Raw genomic sequence first — 21,025 nt, 5'->3', positions numbered from 1 at the left:
GAGCAAGACCCTACCTCAAAAAAAAAAAAAAAAAAAAAAAAAAAGAAAGAAAGAAAGAAAGAAGTAACAGCAGCTTTTCTTGGTGTGGGTAGATGGTGGAAATCCAGTGAGTTTTAAGCAGAAGTGCTAAATTAGAAGTCTTCCCCTGGTGAAGATTTGGAGGAGTTCCAGCCTCTCCTGAGATTTGAAACTCAGGTGCTAGGAGTGAGGCAGCCCCTACCCCTTTGTAGAAGCTTTGATAGTCTTTCTACCATGTGGAGAACACATATCTCAAAATGAATCACAAGCTCAGAGGCAAGCCCAGTCAAGGCGGGTAGTGGGGAGGAGCCATGGGCCCTGCGTGCACCAGGGCTTCAGCCCTACCTGTGCCTGATCCATCCCTGACCCGCTGGGTTGCAGGAACTAATCACACCCAGCTTTGACTTTAGCTAACAAGGTACATATATGGGCCTTGCAACTGAGGGTACCAATTAATGTGCCAGGAGGACAGAGATTCCACACTGAGGATGGGGTGGAAGAAGTACAATTTTTAAAAAAGCATTATTTATGTGTATAGGTGTCAGAGTGTGTGGATTCATGTGTGCATGCATGTATTTAGAGGCCAGAGGTTGACATTGGGTGTCTTCCACTTTACTTTGCAAACAGGGTTTTACCCAACCTGGAACTCACCAATTAGGCTAGAGAAAATAGCCAGCAGTTCCCAGGAATCCTCCTGTTTCTGCCTTCCTGGTACTGGGATTATAGGCATGTGGCTCTGCTCTTGGCAGGTGCTGGAGATCTGAACTCAGGTCTTCAGGTTTTTTTGTCCTTAATGACTGAGCCCTCCATTCAGCTTGATTTTTAAATTTTTCAAGAGCTGTGGGAATCAAGTTCTATACATAGGAGAAGGAGCTAATAGATAGCAGAGATGGGTGAAATGGAGAAAGATGTGATCTGCAGTGGGATTGAGAGTCTAGGGATATGAATGTGGATCTGACAAGAGGGTTGCCTCTTCCTCTGAGGTCTCTTGTAGGAAGTGAGAATAAGGTGCGGACCCCATGCTCTTTCCTTTCTGGAGGTGACATCTTCTGCTAAGCTAGCTTTTTTGCTGGTGTAGTGATAGCAATGGGGTATGTTATGCTCCCTGTTCTATGCCATTTGTCCCCTTAAAGTCAGAGAAATGCCACAGTTTGTAAAGCTTTCTTCTGTTCTTTTTGGGAGTGATCTTATAAAGGCATTTAGCAAGAAGGTGGAGGAGCTGTGTCACATGAAGCCAGTTTAGTAGAGCAGATGTCGCATTCACATTGTAGCCCTTCCACTCAGTACCCATGTGCCGTGTGTGAAGTGGGACTTCATTGTCAGAGCATGTCACTGCAGGTTGTGATAGTGGTGTTTAAGGGTCACTGTGCTTTTCTCCTTTAGGTCTTTCATGTAACTTAACCCATGTAGTGTGTCATTCCATGGTATTGACAGCTTATGTTCAGATAGCACCTTACAAAACTTGTGCACAGTGTGTTCTCATGTTCTTAACTTAGTCAAAGTGCTACCTCATACAACTTTAATTAGTGATGAAAGGAGTTTATAAAATGTCTGTTGTTGAATGTATTTTAGGTACTGTGCAGTATGAGCTATTTTTACCTAGTTACAGATTTATCAGTTCAAGTAACTTGTTCAGGCGAGGGGATCCAGAATCTTCTAGCAAAACCTGGCAAGTGAGACGTTGGTGAGATTAAGAAGGAGTTTACAGAAATTATGTCTCTTAAAGGATTTACTGTATAGAAATGTTTTATAACCCTTTTGTGTCTTTGATAGTGTTTTAGAATACAGAGTCCACTTGCAACATATTGAACCCTGTTTTAAAGCACTCGTAAAATTTGATGGTAAACGCCTGCTTTGATTTTGCTATTAACAGTTGTCATTTAAATAAAATTAAGTAGCCCACTGATTGTGTCTTTGTTTGAGTTTAAGTGACAGCAGATTTGCCTTGGACTTCATTCAGCCATGTTTCGAAGGATACCCAAGGTGCTGGTGACTTTGCTTATGCCCTACTGTAGGAGCCATGAGAATGCACTGTTGTGCTACCTGCTGTGTGGTTGACTGGTGGCCTGGCGCTGTCCCCTGGATCCCAGTTTCCAGCCAAAGCTGATCTTCAGGCTTCTCCCAGCCCATTACTGAACTAGCACCCGTTTTTGGAGCTCTAGATGCTTGTAAAGGGCAGCTTTGGCTGGCCATGATGTGAACTATGTTGCAGTTTGAGACTCCTTTTGCTCACTCTCCTTTGTGTGTCTCCTGAGAGATCAGACCTGCGCAGTAGTTTGCAGCCTCTTCCTGACTTCCCCAACACTTAATTTCCTCCTGGGAATGTTTAATTTTGTCTTGGTGTCTACTTCTCAGGGAACAAAACCCAAGGCACTTCTTTTCCCACGAGGCATTTTCTATTTGCTATCTAAAATTCTTCTCAACAGCTCTGATCAGCTTCAGCATCAGTTTGTTCTGTGCTGAAATTATCTTTCTGCAGAATTCCCAAAGTACTTTGTACTTGGTGTTGGTGTCCTTTTGGGAGTATTCTGTGGATTTGTGTTCTGCCTGATATTCCCCACAAATGACAAGTACATTGTGAACCTGAGAGCTCCTTGCTGGACTCAGTATCTTGGTAACATACTGCTTTATTTAGAAGAATATAATTAATATTTATTTGGCAGCATATGTTCTGAGCACTGCTATGTCTTTATGTATAATAAATATATAAATACTGTTTAATGCTTTCAAGTGAGATTTGAGATTTGACAGATGAGCTGAAGAGAAGGTGAGAACTTGATCCAGTTATATAACCAGAAAGTGTCAGAGTTGGGATTTGAACCCAAGGCAGCTGTGTCTATAATCCCATATTCATTTAGTAGCTGTATGTCTAGCACCAGCTTTGTTCCAGCCCTGTGATCAACATTAGGGTTGCTTGTAATCTAAGTATGGATTAGCAAGTATTAAAAAAAATAACATGGGGCCTGAAGAGATTGCTCAGTGGTTAAAGGTGCTTGCCTGCAAAGTCTGGTGACCCGGGTTCGATTTCCCAGTACTCACATTAAGCCAGATGCAAAAAGTGACATGGATCTGGAGTTCATTTGCAGCTGCTAGAGGCCTTGGTATGCCCATCCTGTCTGTCTCTCTTCTCTTCTCTCTCTCTCTCTCTGCTTGCAAATAAAATAAAGGTAAAATATTTAAAAAAAAACATGACTTCAGAACACCTAGATATAAGACTGTTGGCAAGTAGTCGATTACCTTTGTGGATGTCTTAAAAGTCCTGACAGGCTTCTTGTCCCAAAGATTATTTTAACTAGTCAGAAGTTGCCATGAAGCATGGCATACTGGTCCTTTTCAAAGACCTGTCTAATTTTCCCCTTGTGTGCATACAAATAGACAATTTCTGTGGACAAAAGAAAAAAGAAATTAATGTGGATAAACCTTGATTAGAGATAGTGAGAACTGTCTTGGTGAATGTTTAGGAAAGTACTCCAGTTAACCTTTCACGGGAAAAAATTGGAGAAGCATTATTAGCAAATTTTAAATTTACAAAAAGACAAAACTAACTTTACTTTAGGGAGAATTTTATTTTCCGATGAAATCTTTCATATTGTTTTCAAAACTACATGGGAAGAAGGGAAAACTAAAGGCATATTGTTTCTATACAAGTTTTTTTGTGGATTAAATTAGTGTTATTTCTGTCTGTGTTTGTGATATAGACCTCTGCATTCTGTGGTCTCTGTAATGAGGGTATGTTTGGCCCAGTTAGACCTGATGTAGGAGAGCTTACTCTGAACTCTGGAGCAGAGGCAAAATATCCTCATGCCCTCCTCAGAGTGGCGTCTGCGTATTTGTGTTTGTGTATCATACTGAAAATGCTTATTTTGGAATGAGTATTTCCATCTCCTTATTGTGCTCTTAATAAACACATTCAAGTAGACACATCACCTTCTACTGAAGTATAAAGTAAATAGTGATCTGGAAAAACCTGTGAGACCAGTAACAGGGGAAATAGTTATATCTTCAGTGCATTAAAACTTCAACACAAGAAAAATCATAGTGCACAAGAAAAATCATAGTGTATATTAACTTCAAAAATGGAGAAATACAAGAGTCATAAGACTATTTTACATGTCACTATTAATGGTCTAAGATGTAGAAACTTAAAGACTAAAATACATTTACCATTATATTAGGAAGTCACTTATTGTTTCTGATAACATGCTGTATGAGCACTCTAATACACATTTGGTGGGACTGTTATTTGTCACAACCTTTCTGGAAAGAAATTTGCTAATATGTATCAGTGATCTTTTAAATGTATATATCATTTAAAAATTATTTACTTATTTGAGGGAGAGAAGGAGAAAAGAGAGAGAGGGAGAGCATGAGATATGGGTGCACCAGGGCCTCTTGTTACTGCATATGAATACCAGACATATGTACCACTTTGTGTGCATGGCTTTACATGGGTACTGGGGAATTGTACCCGGGCCTGAAGGTCTTGAAAGTGTTTGTAACCACTGACCCATCCTCCCATCCCCTAAATGTATATGTCATTCAATCCAATTTCCTTTTCTAGGAATTTATAACTGATATTTTTGAGGGCTGCAAATGCACTGTTATATTATTTGCATGCTTAATTTCTTTATAACTTTTTGTGTGTGTATGAAAGTTTGTGTGTTTGTAGTATACATATGTGTGCTTGCATGTTGAGACCAGAGGTGGCATCTGCTGTCTTCCTTGATTGCTGACTACTTTACTGAGGCCAGATCTCTCACTTGAGTCCAGAGCTCACTGCTTTGACTAGTCTAGCTCACCACCTTGTCCTGAGGATCCCATCCATCCCTGCATCCCCAGAGCTTGGAGCATAAGCAGGCTGCCCACTTGCTAGATGAGATTCAAATGCCAGTGCTCATGCTTGTGTGGCAAATGCTTTATCCACTGAGCCATATCCTCAGTCCCTCATTTCTTTATTGATGTGAAACTCACATCACATAAAAATCAGTCATTTTAAAATGAATAGTTCATTGGCATTTAATACACTCATTGTGTTGTAAACCATGACCTGTGGCTCTGAAACATTTTTATCACCATCCAAACCCCTTGTAACCTTTGCACATTCATCTGACAACTACCTGTATATATGTGACTAGGCGGACAGGGTTTTCTTGATTATTTTGCTCCATCAGAAGATGTGTTCAGCATTTGTAGCACCACCTTTGGTTTAAATACCAGTACTAGCTTAAACTAACTTAAGCAAAAGAAGGGATTTCTTAATATGTAATAAGCATTGTGAGGGCAGTTTTGGACTTATTAAATGTGACTGTCTACAAGATTATAAATGATGTCCAGGGTATTCACCATCTCACATCCACATTCCCTCCCATTGCTCTCCTCCTCATGGTGAGCTAGTCCTCTCTACTCTTGGTTTTGGGTTGGCTTGTGTTTAGTTTCTGTGCCCTTGTTTTGTTCTCAGACCAAATCTCCAGGCAGCTCCACAGTCAAGAGGAGATTGTGGCCCCTCCTGTGGGGCCCACCCCAGTACCTGAAAACCTTTCCAATTGGTTCTTCTTGGGTCAGGTTGATCACTTGTCCTGTTTGTAGAAATAAAGCCTTACTCTCATTCCTATGTTTCTGGAAAGTAGTTCTGGAAAGGTATTCTGACACATTCCTGTAGAAAACAGCATTGGCAATATCACTGCCTATGCCCGTGAAGTTCATTGAGTTTTGTGGTAATAGTTATTCTGTTTTTTTTTTTTTTTTTTTTTTTTTTGAGGTACGGTCTTGCTCTAGCCCAGACTGACCTGGAATTCACTCTTGTCTTCTCAGGCTGGCCTCAAACTCACTACCATCCTCCTGCCTCTGCCTCCCAAGTGCTGGGTTTAAAGGCGTGCGGCACCACGCCCTCCTCTGCCTAATTATTCTTATTAAGAACTTCTTAGATGAAAATAGAGTTCTCTTTAAGACTGGAAGTTAATATGGATTATTTACCTAATTTGAGGGCAGTAAAGCAATGTCCTTTGAGCAGATAGTATCAAACATTCTTTTAAGTCTCTACATTTAAGCTATCTCCATTGTTTTGTAAGTCTTCCACAGGTGATTACGAGTGCCTGCAAATGCAAGCCCAGCTCTCATGGCACTCTTTTCTGCTTAAGGTAAAGGATAAAAGGTGAATAACAAATAAATGTACAGTGTAATTTCAGGTATTGATGATAGTACAAATGGAGCTTGGTCTGGGTATTGGGATCAGGTAGGCCTTCTGAAGAGTTTTGACTGAGCTTTGAATTAAATGAGGGAGCAGCTTTTCCATTATTTTAGGGAATACTATTCCCAGCAGAGGGAACAGGAAGTCATAAATGGCTCAGAACCTCTCCATAGTTAACAGAGGAGAGAAAGAGCAGGGATAAGGAGGGGAGGTGGGAAAAGGAGAATCTAAAGGTAAGGCTAAGTGGGGGGAAGATAAGATAAGGAACCACACTGGGGCGAAGAGCAGGAGCTGACCCTTCAGTATGAAGGAATTGCCATGTGTGTTCCTGTTTGGGTGATAAAGTTGCTTGAGTAGCCTTCCAGAGATCAATGTTCTGACCATGGCCAGTCTTTACAAAGGAAGCTGTCTTTGGCTTACTTCAGGAAAGGTCAGCTCCCTTGCCCCAAACTAAGTACTGACTGGAGATAGAAAGCAGGAAAGAAAGAAGTGGAGGGCTGGAGAGATGGCTTTAGCGGTTAAGTGCTTGCCTGTGAAGGCTAAGGACTCCGGTTTGAGGCTCGATTCCCCAGGACCCACGTTGGCCAGATGCACAAGGGGATGCACACGTCTGGAGTTTGTTTGCAGTGGCTGGAGGTTCTGGCCCTCCCATTCTCTCTATCTGTCTGCCTCTTTCTCTCTCTGTCACTCTCAAATAAATAAATAAAAATGAACCAAAAAAATGAAAAAAAGAAGTAGAATTGGAGAAGCAGGTAGTGGTAGAAGCTGTGGCATCACCTGTACACCTCCTACTGTGCAGGGAACAGTAATGAGAAGATAGATAGGAAAGGAACAATTTGTGACTGGTGGGACAGGAAAGCTAGAGTGCAGTGGGCCATGTACTGCAGCCCACACAGTGAAATGAGCTGGTAACAATACAGAGACGGCTTGCTGTTTTCCTCAACTGTAATAATTGGCAAAGGGCTGGCACATTAGAAAGTACCACAGTTGTGGATTTAAAAAAATGTCAGTCAGTGACTAAAAAAGACTGAGCACTGGGAAATGTCAGCAGGTCAGTACATTCATGATCCCTTCACGTAGTGATGGCAGAAGGCCACAGATTGCAGAGAGGCTCCGTTCCAAGTACCAGCAAATTTAGGGAACACCCCCTCATTTTTGTATTGAGTGTTTCTTAATTAAAATATCTGAGAACCTTATCTTTGATTTAGTGTCAGTTGAAAAGATGTAGTTTTTATGATCCATTGTTGTTAACTGAGCCTGTGTGTCTCTGGTGAGTGGCATGGTTGAATCAGGGATTCCCAAAGAGAGAGCATCAAGACACCTAAGCTGCTGGGTCCTCTGCTTGTTACCAGTTGAAAGCATGGCGTGTGCTGTCTCCTGACTACCTTTGTGCTCTTTTCAGCAAGTCCCGAAGTCCTATGAGGTAAATGTTTGCTTGTAACAATGAATCAATAAACAATAAACATTTGCCTCTCTTTTTGGAGAGAATCATATTCAGTCACCTTTTCGGTCAGTGCTGACTCTTGCCTATGTTCACACACTTGCTTTGATCTTTTTTACTATTGTCTTCAGGCCAAAGATCTCATCTCCTATAACATGGTGATTCAAAATTAGGTGGCATGAGTGGGTAGATGAATGAGGAGGATCTTATGGAAGACCCTCAGCGCTGTCATTTCTGAGCATAGACCATGTGTGCTATTAAGACTCTGTTCTGGCAGTTGATAATCAGTCAGTGCCAAGTTCAAGCAGAGTGAGACGTTGACTTATATGTACTAAGGCTGCCAGTTCTTGTAAATGAAGCTTGTGACTGGAAATTTTATCCCCGTTTATATTCCGAGGTGCACATGTTTACTCTTTTCCACTCACTGCAAGCTCTTGAAAGGCAGGACAGAGGCAGTTTCTTCCTGCCCAATTCTGATAATCTTCTGTACTTATCAGTTGATGTCTAGAGACAAGAAGCTTTTCCTAAAGTAAAGTGAATCTCCTTTAGACATTTAGGTCTTTCCTAGGAGTTAGGTGCAAGGCATGTACTATTCTAGAAATGGAGTTCAGATAGTGAACAAGAAACTTAAATTGTTTTCTGGTTTTAGAAAGCCTTTTAAAAGGCCAAGGAGATTGCTCAGTGGTTAAAGGCGCTTGCTTGCAAATCCTGCCATCCTGGGATTCAATTCCCTAGTACCCACACAGAGACAGATACACAGTGGTGCTTGCATCTGGAGTTTGTTTGCAGTGGCAAGAAGCCCTGGTATGCCCATAACTCCTCATTCTCTCTCTCTCTCAAATAAATAAATAATAGTTTTTTTTTTAAAGGAAGCTTTTTTTTGATTTGTTAAGGATACTCTTATGAATTATTTGGTTCTTTTCTTCAGAGTTGAAAAGTAAGACAAGTTTGGAGAATAGTGGCCTGCTGTCATGACTGCTGTACTGTTACTTTCTTTTTATGGTAGTCTACTTTTGAAAAATAAATTTCCAAAACATCTGAAATTTTTTTTGTCTAAATAGCTCTTTTTTCTTATATGGTTATATGATAATTATTAAAATTTGAATAATATAAATAAGCAAAAAATAACTAAAATGTAAAACATTTTTATATTTCAAGTGTATTTATGTATTTGCCAGCAGAGAGAGAGACAGAGAGAAGAGAGACAGAGAGAATGGGCACACCAGGGCCTCTAACTGCCACAAATAAACTCTGAATGCATGTACCACTTAATGTGCATTTACGTGGGTACTGAGGAATCAAACCTGGGTCCTTAAGCTTTGCAGACAAGCGCCTTAACTGGTAAGCTATTATCTTGCCAGGCCCATTAAAAAAGCGTTTTAAATTCTGGGCTGTAAGCCAGCATGGTAGCTCATGCCTGTGATCTCAGCACTTGGGAGGCTGAGGTAGGACGATTGCTGTCAGTCTGGACTAGAGTAAGACGCTTCCTCAAAAGAAAAAAAAATGCTTTAATAATCATTGTTAATATCTCCAAAACCCAGTTTGTGCTTGTTCTCTTACTTATGTGTGTTCTGTTCACTGTCTTGTTATTACCTGCGTGTGCACACACACACACATACATACACACACAGAGTTTTACATGAATAAGCATTATACATTGTCTAACACTACATTTTTTTCATGTAGCAAGCCTTATACATATTTTCCACAGCAGTAAGGGAAGACTTCATATTCTTTACATGACTGTATTGTTCTACTGGAGTCACATAGCAAATTGTCTGCCATAATTCTTCAGGTTGGGTGTTCCAGGCTCTCATACACTGTCAGAAAAGTGTATGCCTGGGAGTTGCTTCTGTGACCAGAACAAGTGTCTTTGATTACTTGTGTAATGGATATAGCAGATGTGACAGTGTTTGAGGCTGTCAGCAGGGTAGGGGACAGCATGTTGATTTTTCTGGAGGTAAAGACAGTCCTTTGGGGAAGACCAATTAAGTCTTTGCTAAGCGAATTTCAGAGAAGCTACCCTTTTATTCTGTCTACAATGAAGGCCATTCTACTTACAAGCTGGCTGTGACACCCTTTAAAATAAACTACCTTCTGGGCCTTATTTTGGACTTAATAATTAATCAATTCTGTGGTTCATTACCATATCTCTTTTCTGTTCTTTTTGTTTTTAAAAAGAAATATTAACAAAGCATTTCTCCCATGTGTGCTCCCTGCACCTCCTCTACCATTTTCCTGTTAGTATGGACTTAGCTGAGCAGTGGGGCAGTCTAACGGCATGGACTCCAGGTATGGCAGTGAGCTGCTCCTTTTGACCCTTCCTGTAGGCAGTAAGAATGATACTGCGGGCTGGAGAGATGGCTTAGCGGTTAAGCGCTTGCCTGTGAAGCCTAAGGACCCCGGTTCGAGGCTCGGTTCCCCAGGTCCCACGTTAGCCAGATGCACAAGGGGGCGCACGCGTCTGGAGTTCGTTTGCAGAGGCTGGAAGCCCTGGCGCGCTCATTCTCTCTCTCCCCTCTATCTGTCTTCAAATAAATAAATAAAAATTAAAAAAAAAAAAAAGAATGATACCTGCCTTCTGACATTGCTGGAGGGTTACCATGGAGTCATCATATGCAAAGCTGTTTTGTAAGCTGCTGTTACAATTACTACTGATAATTATATAACACAAGGCATTTATTCCTGGCTCTTTACAACCTTCACTAGCTTTCTGTTGCCTTAGTGTTGGGGTTAGAGGGGTTAGAGGGGAAGAGACAACCATTTAACTGATGCATTAGCCATTTTGTTTGTCTCCAGCTTTCTTCCTAGAGGTGGTTTAGACTATATAGGCTAGCCCCAATTCATATTACGAAAAAAAAAGTAAGCAAGTGTGCATTGACTTAAAATTGTTGCATGAGTTTTGAATTCTTAATAGTTTTGGTTTCCTGTTGCTTCTACCACCTTTTGTTTTAGCTGTCAGTACATATGTGTGGTGGTTTGATTCAGGTGTCCCCCATGAACTTAGATGTTCAGAATGCTTGATTCCAAGCTGATGGAGATTTGGGAGTTAATGCCTCCTGGAGGCAGTGTATTGTTGGGAGCTGGCTTATGGGTGTTATAGCCAGTTTCCCTATGCTAGTATTTGCACACTCTCCTGTTGCTATCGTCCATCTTATGTTGGCCAGGGGATGATGTCAATCCTCTGTCATGATGACATGTCAATGATGTCATGCCATCATTTTCCCTTGCCATCGTGGAGCTTCCCTTCAATACTATAAGCCAAAATAAACCTTTTTTTTTTTTTTTTTTCCCATAAGCTTCTCTTGGTTGGGTGATTTCTACCAGCAATGCGAACTTGAGTGCAATAGTAAAGTGGTACCGAGGAGTGGGATTGCTACTAGACTGTATGGCTTTGGCCTTTTGGAGCTGAATTTTGTGTTTTGGAAATGGCCATGGGCATTGTGAAGCAGGTTTGCTGTATGCCTGCATGGAGACCCCATGGGGCCATGAGGATGAACTGTGGGTTGCAGTGGAGACCCAGTGGAGATGCTGGGACCATGAGATGGCTGCCAAGGAGAGCTGCTTGCCCAGTATGACGTTTTTCCAGGACTGTGAGTAGCCCAGTTGGAGGGGTGGAATTGGAATGCCAGAGACTTGTTGCTGGTGAGAATTATCGGACTTGGAGATTTGTCACTGGCTAGAGTTGTTGGACTTGAAGCTACAGAGTTTATTGTCTGCCCTGGTTGTTTTAAATCTTGTATTGGTTGAATATTTCTTTGCTATGCCATCTTTTGCAGTGTGAATGTCTATTCTGTGCCATTATGGGTTCTTCGAGGTTATTTTTCAGTATTATGGCTCAGTTAAAAGATCTTGGACTAGGGGAATGTATGAACATCATTGGAATTCATAAAAACTGTGGGGAATTTTAAAGTTGGATGGAAGCATTGCATTTTATATCATATGTGGTCTTTACTTTATGGGGGTCAGGGGCAGAATGTGGTGGTTTGATTCAGGTGTCCCCCATAAACTTAGGTGTTCTCAATGCTAGGTTCCCAGCTAATGGAGATTTGGGAATTAACTCCTGGAGGGAGTGTATTGTTGGGGACAGCCTTATGGGTGTTATAGCCAGTTTCCCCTTGACAGTGTTTGGCACACTCCCCTATTGCTATTGTCCGTCCACCTTATGTTGGCCAGGGGGTAATGTCTACCCTCTGCTCATGCCATCGTTTTCCCTTCTGTTGTGAAACTTCCCCTCGAGCCTGTAAGCAAAAATAAACCCCCTTTTCCCACAAGCTGCTCTTGGTTGGGTAATTTCTGCCAGCAATGCGAACCTGACTGCAACAATATGGATTTTTGTTTTTGGTTGCAAGTAATAGAAAGCAAAAACATAGACAAATAGTAAGGAGTTTTCTCCTTCTATAAAAAGAGGTCCTTAGCTGGGGATGGTGGCACATGCCTTTAATCCCAGCACTTGGGAGGCAAGGAGGCAGAGATTTGGATTGCTGTGAGTTCGAGGCCACCCTAAGACTATATAGTGAATTCCAGGTCAGTTTGGACTAGAGTGAAACCCTACCTCAAAAAAAAAAAAAAAAAGTGAAAAAAAGTGCAACTCAACATTAGCTAATTGAGTTTCTGAATAAATATTTTTATTTATTTGTAAGAGAGGACAGAGAATGTATATGAATGAGTGTACTAGGGCAACTTGCTGCTGCATATGAACTCCAGATACATGTGCCACTTTGTGCATCTGGCTTTATATAGGTACTGGGGAATTGAACCTGGGCCAGTAGGCTTTGTAAGCAAGGGTCTTTAACCACTGAATCATCTTCCCAACCCCAAACTCTATACTTTGTTATCCTTATATTTTATTTATTTACTTTAAGCATTTTTAAATTTTTTTGTTTGTTTTTATTTATTTATTTGAGAGCGACAGACACAGAAAGAAAGGCAGAGATAGAGAGAGAGAGGAGGAGAATGGGTGTGCCAGGGCCTTCAGCTGTGGGTCCTGGGGAATTGAGCCTTAGGCTTTGCAGGCAAGTGCTTAACCACTAAGCCAGCTCTCCAGCCCTATTTTAAGCATTTTTAAAAAATGTATTTGAGAGAGAGTGATAAAGAGAAGGGGGCAGATAGAGAAGGGGCACATCAGATGCATGCACCACCTTGTGCATCTGGCATATGTGGGTCCTGGGGAAATGAACCAGGGGTCCTTTGGCTTTGTAGGCAAGCACCTTAACTGCTAAGCCATCTCTCCAGCCCCATATTTTGTTTTTCTTTCTTTTTTTGTTTGTTTGTTTATTTATTTGAGAGTGACAGAGAGAGAGAGAGAAAGAGGCAGAGAGAGAGGAGAGTCAGCATGCCAGGGCTTCCAGCCACTGCAAACGAACTCCAGACCTGTGCATCCCCTTGTGTATCTGGCTAACATGGGTCTTGGGGAATCAAGCCTTGAACTGGGGTCCTTAAGCTTCACAGGAAAGTGCTTAACCGCTAAGCCATCTCTCCAGCCCTTGTTTTCTTGAATAATTTATTTGTAAGGAGAGAAAGGGAGGGGGAGAAGGGGGAAAGAGAATGAATGAATGAATATGGACATGACAAACCCACATGCCACTGCAAATGAGCTCCAGATGCATGTGCCTCTGGTTTTACATAGGTCCTAGGAATTGAACCCAGGCCATCAGGCTTTGCAAGCAAGCACCTTTAACCACTGAGCAATCTCTCTAGCCCCTCCTTTGTTATTCTTACTATTACAAGTTTGTTTTCTGGATGGCAAAATGCCCAAAGCCACACAGATAGGATGATATACAGCGTCAGAACAAGGATGCTTCTTCTTGTGTCCCTTTAAGAATTAAGAAGAGGGGCTGGAGTGCTTGCAAAGCCTGATGACATGGGGTTCAGTTCACCGGTACCCCTGTAAAGCCAAATGTACAAAATGGCATATGCATCTTGTGTTGGTTTGCAATGGCAGGAGGTCCTGGGGCACCCATTGTCCTAGCCATATCCACCAGACTTCTGTTTAAACTGACCAGGATTGCATCACAGGCTTGGAGCCATGGTAGGCACTGGCAAGGGTTATGTTGTGCCATTCATTATTGGCTGAGTTGCATCAGGCCATCTTCCCAGGGTGCACTGCCCTGTGAAGGATAATCCCTGAGTAGCCAATTTTCTGTAAGGAAAAGCAAGGGTCTGTTTGTGGGGTGAGGCCATTTCGTCTGCTGCAGTCTGCTCTCACTTTTTAAAAATTATTTTTATTTATTTTGAGAGAGGAAGCACACTGATATATAGAGAAAATGGGCACACCAGGACCTCTAGCTACTGCAAATTAACTCCAGACACATATGCCATCTTGTGCCTATGGTTTATGTGGATCCTGGGGAATTGAACCTGTGTCCTTTGGCTTTGCAGGCAAGTTCCTTAACTGCTAGGCCATTTCTCTAGCCCTGCTGTCATATTTTAGTCAGAAATACTGTGGAGAACCCCTAGGAAAATGAATTGTCAGTTATAGTGAATTTTGGAATGCACATTTGTGTGTGTGTATTCTAGGGAGAAGTTTAAAAATTTTAAGCAGTGTAAGTAGTATGTACCTAGGGTAATAGTACAGTATGCGTAAAGAAACAAAGCTATCAAGGAAGCAAAAAAAAAAAAAAAAAAAAAAAAAAAGACTTTTTTTTTTCCTGCAAATAAGATGATAGTTTAGGTCTTAGCATGCCTCCAAAAGTAATATGCCAGGGTTCTGGTCTCCATTCCTTCTGATGGCTTAGGCTAGTGGATCTTAGGCACAGGGTGCATATATCTTACTTTTAGGCCATGAAAAAAATTCAAAATTGCCTATTGGATTAACAGAGCATAGCTCCTTAGGATGGCACAGCACACACACTGGGCACTTTCATTCAGGGGGTGAAATAAGGTGTTTGTTTTATTATTATGTATTTATTGCAGTCAGGTTTGCATTCTGGTAGAAATCACCAAACTAAGAGCAGCTTTGGGAAAAAGGGTTGATTTTGGCTTACACGCTCAAAGGGGAGCTTCACGATGGCAGAGGAAAACTAATGTCATGAACAGAGGGTGGACATCACCCCTGACCAATAATCAGGTAGACAACAGGAACAGTAGAGTGTGTTAAACACTGGCAAGGGGACACTGTCTATAACACCCATAAGCCCACCCCCAATAATACACTCCCATTAGGAGGCAGTAATTCCCAGATCTCCATCAGCTGGGAATCTAGCATTCAGAACACCTAAGTTTATGGGGGACACCTGAATCAAACTGCCACAGTATTATAAACCAAATATGCAGGATTATTTATTTATATGTATAGTTTTGAGCCATTGTCTTGTCATATAAACCTGGCTGGCCTTGTACTTACTATATTGGTCAGGTTGTCCTCAAATTTGCAGCCTTTCAAGTGTGAGGATTACATGTGTGTACTCCCACTGCATTAAATATTTAATACATTTTATTTTTTATTTTGTAAAAAAACTTTTCATCCAGCACATGGCCTGGGCTCAGGTAAATGCTTTGAGTTGAAACAAGGTTGGAACTGAGACTGGGAGTTTTTAAAATTATTTGTTATTTTTTATTTATTCATTTGAGAGAGAGTGAGGGAGGGAGAGAATGAATGAGAATCAATGTACCAGGGCCTCCAGCTGCTGCAAACATACATGTGCTGCCTTGTGCATCTGGCTTACATAGTTCCTGGGGAACTGAATCTGGGTCCTTTGGCTTGGCAGGCAGGTGCCTTAATTGCTAAGCTATCTCTCCAGTCCCTGAGACTGGGATTTTATTGAGTCAATATGATGAGGAAGAAAGAAATGAGGGGTTGAGGGACAATTATAGGGCCAGCTATAAAGATCATCATCGGGAGCCCAACTAGAAAAATAAGTGAGGATATGAGTGGCACCATAGATAGTGACAAGATGATGGATTCAGAGTTTGATTAAATGATCCAGTAGACCTGAAAAGTTGATGGAATTAGGGTTCCAGAAGGAGTGGCTAGAAAAGGTAAGACATGGCAAGTGGCAGGAGAATGACTCACTTGAAGTTGAGACATTGGAGGTGAGGAGTAATAATCAGGTCTAGGTTCTGGATGTGGATGTGGATGTGGGTGGCAGAGGTAGGTATCTGACAACTTTATTAAGGATGAGGAAGTCAGGCATTATCCATGTAAATGTTGAAATCACCAGTAATAATGACAGGGCTGGTAGTAGAGAGAAAGACAGGGAGCCAGACTCTCCAATCTTTGCAGAGTGTCATGGTATGTAAAAGACAGTGCATCACTGTGGTTGGTGGGGGTTGTTTGTGTATGATTGATGGGGTGAGCAGCCAAGGAGATTGTTTGTATGTGTGTGGGGGGGGGGAGGGAGGAAGGAAGGGAGGGAGGGAGAGGGAGAGAGAGAAAGAGATTGAGAAAGATGACCAGGATGGCCCAAAAATTACAGCATAGCAGGTGTGGGAAGGGGTGAGCAGGGAGGCAGTACACCTTATGTAGACCAAGAGCTGTGTGGGTGTAGGAAGTAGATGAGTCTTACCTTATAATTAATTGTAAGGGAAGTAGTGTTTTTAGGGGATTTCCAGTTTCAGACAGAGCCTAGAAGAAAGGATCCATTAGATGGTGGAAGGAGGAGATTTGGGCTTCATTGAATATACTAAGTGGATGGTTTGGGTTGAGTGGTGCCCACAGTTGTATGGGGTGGTAGTCAGAGATGAGGAAGATGGACAGAAACCCAAGTGCAAGCTTGATGTGCATTTTAGGAGTAGCCCGAGATTACTGCTGAGTATAGTCTTCTTAGTGAGGTTGATTAGGCCACTTATAATAGCCAGGTAAGGAAAAAGAAGGAATAGGTGTCCTGCAAGGAAGCCTTATGTCACTTTGGTGGGGTGGACTAAGAGAATGGCCAGAATTACCTTGAGTACGTTACTTAAATTCTGAAAGTTATATAGGAAGTAACTCTGTATCAAATGTCTGGTGCTTGAAAGTAAATTAGGATTGGAAGTATGGTATTACTTGAGAGAATTTTGTTTTTAATGTGAAGTCTCATGTATTAGAAAAGTGTACTTGTAAAAAGCTTGGATCTTCTGGTTCTTAAAGCTTTGCAGGAAGGAAGCATGTAAGTATTCATAGACAAAAGATACTCAGAGAAGGAGATTTGAGGTAGTACAGAGAAGAAAGGGTGCGGGTTAGAATAAAGTTGAGGTATGGGTTTCTTTCTGATCTGATTTTGACAACAGCAACTCAAGAAAGAATGTGCTGTTGATATTTAGATTTGTGGGACCTACTCTGATTTGAACCAGAGGCTGCAACGTCAGATTTGGGGAGATCTGCCCCTGAGGCAGAGGCTAGACTGAACCTGAAGGTGAAATGGGGTCCTGTGCAGAGTGGTAAATGTTGACTTTTGTTTTGAAAGTCCTTGGAATCATCATAGCTAGAGTTTCTTTGTGGTCTCTGACAATTTTTCTTAGAGACTGAGGGAATTCTAAGTCCAATGACATATTTTAATTTAATGTAATTTAATTTTTACTTTTTGATGTTTTTCGAGGGAGGATCTCACTCTAGCCCAGGATAACCTGGAACTCACTCTGCATATCCAGGCTGGCCTTGAATTCATGGCAATTCTGCCTCAGCCTCCTGAGTATTGGGACTAAAGGTGTGCTCCACCACACCTGGTTTATATTTTCACTCTAGCTCAGGCTGTCCTATCATTCTCTCTGTAGTCCCAGGCTAGCCTCAAACACAGCATTCCTCATACCTCTGCCTCCCAAGAGCTGGAAAACATGTGTGCCACCATGCTAAGCTTATATTTTAATTTTCAAAATGCACAAGTTTGGCTATATTTACTCATATATTAGCCATGGTTTAAGTTTTATGCTTGAGGCAGGCATAACAATCTTATGTGTAAATAAATATGGTGATAACTAGACATGGTGGCTCACAACTATAATTCTAGGCTGAGGTAGGAGGGTCACAGTGAATTATAGTGAATCCAGTTTGGGCAGTAGAGTGAGTTTCAGGTCAGCTGGGCTGAGCCCCTACCTCAAAAAAAAAAAAAAAAAGATAATAAATTCATTTAAAAAGTACATAGTGAGGACTTCTGGCCAAAATGGCGACTGCCTAGCTGCACTGCAAATCCTGGGGAAAGAAAGAAAGATGCAGATCCTAAGGAGAGAGCCACCCCATCATACCTCAAAAGGGCCCCGACTGAAACTAAGGAAAATTGGTGAAACAAGCAAGGGTGCTGTTTTCCTGATAAACCGGATACCAGCACAAGGGGGGAAGGAGACCAACACAGAGAAAAATCAACTACTACCAAACCAGAGAGCCAGAGCCCCAGAGGCCCCCAACACCTCATCACTGAAGCAGACCAAAAATGAACCCAACATGGCTCAGGGAAATTTTGCAGAAAAGGGGGCAGAAAGAATGTCAGAGCCACATGTTGGGTCATGATGTGCAGAGACATTTATCGTACCAATAACTGTGGGCTAACTCCACAATGTACGACCCATTTACCTCAACAAGGAGGGTCCAATGGGGAGGGATAGGTCACGGATGAGCCTAATAATGGTACCAAACTGCCTGTATTTGCTGAATAGAAAACTAATAAAAAATAAAGAAAAAATAAAATCCTAACAAACACCATTGGAAGAATGATACCAGGTCATAATTAGAACTACTTCAAATATTAAGGGAATTTCTGGGTATTTAGGAGGAGGGAGAATGTGCCAGAAGGGTACATATTACCTCTTTTTTTTCCTGAGAGGTACTTTAAATGACCTTCATGTCTTATTTTATCATCCAGCTTGTGAATAAATGTTTCAGTGGTAATCACATGAAGAAAAAAAGTACATAGTGATATGTTTAGAGTTTCACTGCCAAGCAGAATATTTCTGATTGCAGATATCTTTCAATACATCACACATACAATAGAGGTTATATAGATATTAGATAAGTTTATAAAATGAATACTTTCAGTAGTCTAAGGAATGAGCATACATTTATGCTATCATTTTGAAAACATAACCATTTATTATGTTGAGTAACTCTTCACTGGTTGTTTCCCTGTCCTGCTGACTAACATACTTATTCAGTGTGTGCTTATTTGGTGCATATGCCTTGGGTGCTCAGAGACTTGATACTCTCTGCTGGAGACTCAGGCACACAAGCCAGACAGACACCTGAGACTGGAAGGTGGGGAATGCTGCAGACTGACTTGAGATGAGCCAGGCTTAGCTAGCAGACTATGCCTCCATCTTGGTTCTTGTCTAGGCCACTTCCCACCACAGCCTGACCACATCTCAGTTTCAGGTCCTCATCACTGTAGGGTTGGAGTCCAAATCTGATATGCTTTCCTCTGTATACATTCATACTTTATTCACACAAGGATTTTGTATTTGCAGTCAGTACAGGAAATGTGTATCTTTCACGGGGAGAGGGACTTAAGGTAATGCCTTACTGTAGTCCAGGCTGACCTGAAACCTACTCTGTAGTCCCAGGTTAGCCTCACATTTGCAATGATTCTTCTACCTCAGCTGCCCAGTGCTGGGATTAAAAGCCTGGCTAGAAACATGTATCTTTACTGTTAGGCTTTTTAGATAGGATCTCACTCTGTAGCCCAGGTTGGGCTGAAACTCACCGTGTAGTACAATCTGGCTTTGAATTTGTAGTGACCTTCCTGTCTTTGCTGCCCAAGTGGCACTGCAGGTGAGCCACTGCCCCTGGCTAGAACTAGTACTCCCCAGTGCTGGGATTAAAAGTGTATGCCACCATGCCAGGCCTATAGCAAACATTTTTTTTGGTTGTTGTTGTTTTGTTTTTTTGAGGGAAGGTCTCAGTCTAGCTTAGATCGACCTGGAACTCACTGTAGTACCAGGCTGTCCTCGAACTCACAGTGATCCTCCTACCTCTGCTTCTCCAGTGCTAGGATGCAAGCTGTGTGCCACCAGCTCTAGCAAACATTTTTTTAAAAATCTTTACGTAAAGTTATTTCCAGATTAGAGTTTCTCTAATAATAATGACAATAAATATGTTGATTGGCTATTGAACTCCAGCCATCCCTTGGACATGTGTCTTATGGGGGTTACCACTGAGTCTGGGGAGGCTTCCTGGTGTAGGTTTTACTTCCTCTCCTAGATAAGCTGCTGGTGTTTACCTGCACTTAGTACTTTATAGCACTTGAGTGCACACAGGGGAGGCACTCAGATGTTCTGGCTGGTGTTACAAGGACTCTCTGCCCTCACTCCAGCTAGCACAGGTCACTGTTGACAGAAAGTTTGTAACAACAGGCAGGTTGTGCTTTTGTTCATTTTTTATTTATTTATTTGAGAGCTACAGACACAGAGAGAAAGACAGATAGAGGGAGAGAGAATGGGCGCGCCAGGGCTTCCAGCCTCTGCAAACGAACTCCAGATGTGTGTGCCCCCTTGTGCATCTGGCTAATATGGGACCTGGGGAACTGAGCCTCGAACTGGGGTCCTTAGGCTTCACAGGCAAGCACTTAACCGCTAAGCCATCTCTCCAGCCCAGGTTGTGCTTTTGGATTAGTTCGTTCGTTCTTTCTTTCTTCCTTTCTTCCTGATTTCAAACTAGAGATTTATTAAGGATTCTTTAAGTTTCTGCATAAAAAATTACCAATTGTTCCTCATTGAGTTTTAAAAAATTTTAAATACACATCAGTTATTTTGGGGCTGCTTTGTTGCCCCAATGCTTTAAAAAGTATAGCTCTTTTTACCACCAGGATAGTTAAGTCAGTGAGGCAGTTTCTTGGGTCTCTGCATCTGGAGCGTTTCCTGGACCCCCTCTAGAGAATTCCCATGATAGGCAGTTTCTAAGGTTGGAAAAGCTGTCCCTGAAATAGTTATGTAGAAGAATGCAATATAGTCAAACATGGTCACCTGCTTATGCATGGTTCACCAGTTAAAAAGCCTTCCTATTGTATGTAGTTCAGTTATCAAGGCCACCCTTAGATTACATAGTGAATTCCAGGTCAGCCTGGGCTACAGCAAAATCCTACCTCAAAAAACCAAAAAGAGGCTGGAGAGATTGCTTAGTGGTTAAGGTTCTTGCCTGCAAAGCCAAAGGATCCAGATTAGATTCCCCAGGACCCATGTAAGCCAGATGCACTAGGTGGCAAATCATCTGGAGTTTGTTTGCAGTGGCTGAAGGCCCTGGAGTGCCCATTCTGTTTCTGTCTCTCTTTTTTTTGCTTCTTTCTCTGTCAAATAAAATAAACAAAAAGAAACATGCACATACACGTGTCTGCAAAAAGACAGTGAGAGAGAGTAGGATTTCTGACAGTGCCATGGGCCAGGCTGTGTGAGCCATATGACCCCTATCAGCTTGCTTTTCAAACAAATGCCACAGTAGGAACCGTATATAGTTTCCAGTCTAAGACATCATTGGGTGAAGT

At 41.8% G+C, this 21,025-nt stretch overlaps 1 protein-coding gene across 4 annotated transcripts in view; it reads left to right on the top strand.

Annotated features, from left to right (window-relative positions):
- The window catches only part of Ralgapa2 (Ral GTPase activating protein catalytic subunit alpha 2), a 366,249-nt gene that overhangs the window by 9,213 nt on the left and 336,011 nt on the right, over window positions 1-21,025 (top strand). The gene's annotated exons all lie outside the window — the stretch shown is intronic.

This window comes from Jaculus jaculus, chromosome 8, assembly GCF_020740685.1.
Source record: "Jaculus jaculus isolate mJacJac1 chromosome 8, mJacJac1.mat.Y.cur, whole genome shotgun sequence".
In the NCBI taxonomy this organism is placed as follows: Eukaryota; Metazoa; Chordata; class Mammalia; order Rodentia; family Dipodidae; genus Jaculus; species Jaculus jaculus.
The sequence above is the reverse complement of the archived record's forward strand: the minus strand, read 5'-3'. Positions and strand labels throughout refer to the sequence as shown.